The sequence below is a fragment of the Heptranchias perlo genome, unplaced genomic scaffold (assembly GCF_035084215.1).
Source record: "Heptranchias perlo isolate sHepPer1 unplaced genomic scaffold, sHepPer1.hap1 HAP1_SCAFFOLD_136, whole genome shotgun sequence".
NCBI lineage: Eukaryota > Metazoa > Chordata > Chondrichthyes > Hexanchiformes > Hexanchidae > Heptranchias > Heptranchias perlo.
Genome location: NW_027138602.1, coordinates 270,999 through 274,231, shown reverse-complemented (window position 1 = coordinate 274,231; position 3,233 = coordinate 270,999).

Sequence of the window (3,233 nt, the reverse complement as noted above, 5' to 3'; positions counted from 1 at the left end):
TTTTGCTTTGAAGACGAAAGATCTTGCTGACTGAAATAAGTTCATTTGATGAAAATCAACAAAAATTGACAAGAACCACGAAAAGTTTTTGTATTTTAAGATAAAATCTGACGCTATTAAAGAAAAAACTTCTCGCTCGCTGAAATATGTTCATTTGCTGAAAATCAACAAAACCACGAAAAGTTCTTGTATTTGAAGATAAAATCTTTTTGTTTTGAAGAAGAAAGATCTAGCTGACTGAAATAAGTTCACTGGATGAAAACCAACAAAAATTGAAAAGAACCACGAAAAGTTCTTGTATTTTAAGATAAAATCTGACGCTATTAAAGAAAAAACTTCAAGCTCGCTGAAATATGTTCATTAGCTGAAAATCAACAAAAACCACGAAAAGTTCATGTATTTGAAGATAAAATCTTTTTGCTTTGAAGAAGAAAGATCGAGCTGCCTGAAATAAGTTCATTGGATGAAAACCAACAAAAATTGACAAGAACCACGAAAAGTTCTTGTATTTTAAGGTAAAATCTGACGCTGTTAAAGAAAAAACTTCTCGCTCGCTGAAATATGTTCATTTGCTGAAAATCAACAAAACCACGAAAAGTTCTTGTATTTGAAGATAAAATCTTTTTGCTTTGAAGAAGAAAGATCTAGCTGACTGAAATAAGTTCATTGGATGAAAACCAAAAAAATTGACAAGAACCACGAAAAGTTCTTGTATTTTAGGATAAAAATCTGACGCTATTAAAGAAAATACTTCTCGCTCGCTGAAATATGTTCATTTGCTGAAAATCAACAAAACCACGAAAAGTTCTTGTATTTGAAGATAAAATCTTTTTGCTTTGAAGAAGAAAGATCCAGCTGACTGAAATAAGTTCATTGGATGAAAACCAACAAAAATTGACAAGAACCACGAAAAGTTCTTGTATTTTAGGATAAAAATCTGACGCTATTAAAGAAAAAACTTCTCGCTCGCTGAAATATGTTCATTTGCTGAAAATCAACAAAACCACGAAAAGTTCTTGTATTTCAAGATAAATGCTTTTTGCTTTGAAGACGAAAGATCTTGCTGACTGAAATAAGTTCATTTGATGAAAATCAACAAAAATTGACAAGAACCACGAAAAGTTTTTGTATTTTAAGATAAAATCTGACGCTATTAAAGAAAAAACTTCTCGCTCGCTGAAATATGTTCATTTGCTGAAAATCAACAAAAACCACGAAAAGTTCATGTATTTGAAGATAAAATATTTTTGCTTTGAAGAAGAAAGGTCGAGCTGACTGAAATAAGTTGACTGGATGAAAACCAACAAAAATTGACAAGAACCACGAAAAGTTCTTGTATTTTAAGGTAAAATCTGATGCTATTAAAGAAAAAACTTCTCCCTCGCTGAAATATGTTCATTTGCTGAAAACCAACAAAACCACGTAAAGTTCTTGTATTTGAAGATAAAATCTTTTTGCTTAGAAGAAGAAAGATCCAGCTGACTGAAATAAGTTCATTGGATGAAAACCAACAAAAATTGACAGGAACCACGAAAAGTTCTTGTATTTTAAGATAAAATCTTGCGCGATTAAAGAAAAAACTTCCAGCTCGCTGAAATATGTTCATTTGCTGAAAACCAACAAAACCACGTAAAGTTCTTGTATTTGAAGATAAAATCTTTTTGCTTTGAAGAAGAAAGATCCAGCTGACTGAAATAAGTTCATTGGATGAAAACCAACAAAAATTGACAGGAACCACGAAAAGTTCTTGTATTTTAAGATAAAATCTGACGCTATTAAAGAAAAAACTTCCAGCTCGCTGAAATATGTTCATTTGCTGAAAATCCACAAAACCACGAAAAGTTCTTGTATTTGAAGATGAAATCTTTTTGCTTTGAAGAAGAAAGATCCAGCTGACTGAAATAAGTTCATTAGATGAAAATCAACAAAAATTGACAAGAACCACGAAAAGTTCTTGTATTTTCAGATAAAATCTGACGCTATTAAAGAAAAAACTTCTCGCTCGCTGAAATATGTTCATTTGCTGAAAATCAACAAAACCACGAAAAGTTCTTGTATTTGAAGATAAAATCTTTTTGCTTTGAAGGAGAAAGATCTCGCTGACTGAAATACGTTCATCAGATGAAAACCTACAAAATTTGACAAGAACCACGAAAAGTTCTTGTATTTTACGATAAAATCTGACGCTATTAAAGAAAAAACTTCTCGCTCGCTGAAATATGTTCATTTGCTGAAAATCAACAAAACCACGAAAAGTTCTTGTATTTGAAGATAAAATCTTTTTGCTTTGAAGAAGAAAGATCCAGCTGAGTGAAATAAGTTCATTAGATGAAAATCAACAAAAATTGACAAGAACCACGAAAAGTTCTTGTATTTTAAGATAAAATCTGACGCTATTAAAGAAAAAACTTCCAGCTCGCTGAAATATGGTCATTTGCTGAAAATCAACAAAAGCACGATAAGTTCTTGTATTTGAAGATAAAATCTTTTTGCTTTGAAGAAGAAAGATCCAGCTGACTGAAATAAGTTCATTTGATGAAAATCAACAAAAATTGACAAGAACCACGAAAAGTTCTTGTATTTTAAGATAAAATCTTGCGCGATTAAAGAAAAAACTTCTAGCTCGCTGAAATATGTTCATTTGCTGAAAACCAACAAAACCACGTAAAGTTCTTGTATTTGAAGATAAAATGTTTTTGCTTTGAAGAAGAAAGATCCAGCTGACCAAAATCAGTTAATTGGATGAAAACCAACAAAAATTGACAGGAACCACGAAAAGTTCTTGTATTTTAAGATAAAATCTGACGCTATTAAAGAAAAAACTTCCAGCTCGCTGAAATATGTTCATTTGCTGAAAATCAACAAAAGCACGAAAAGTTCTTGTATTTGAAGATAAAATCTTTTTGCTTTGAAGAAGAAAGATCTAGGTGACTGAAATACGTTCATTAGATGAAAACCTACAAAATTTGACAAGAACCACGAAAATTTCTTGTATTTTCGGATAAAATCTGACGCTATTAAAGAAAAAACTTCTCGCTCGCTGAAATATGTTCATTTGCTGAAAATCAACAAAACCACGAAAAGTTCTTGTATTTGAAGATAAAATCTTTTTGCTTTGAAGAAGAAAGATCCAGCTGAGTGAAATAAGTTGATGAGATGAAAATCAACAAATATTGACAAGATCCACGAAACGTTCTTGTATTTTAAGATAAAATCTGACGCTATTAAAGAAA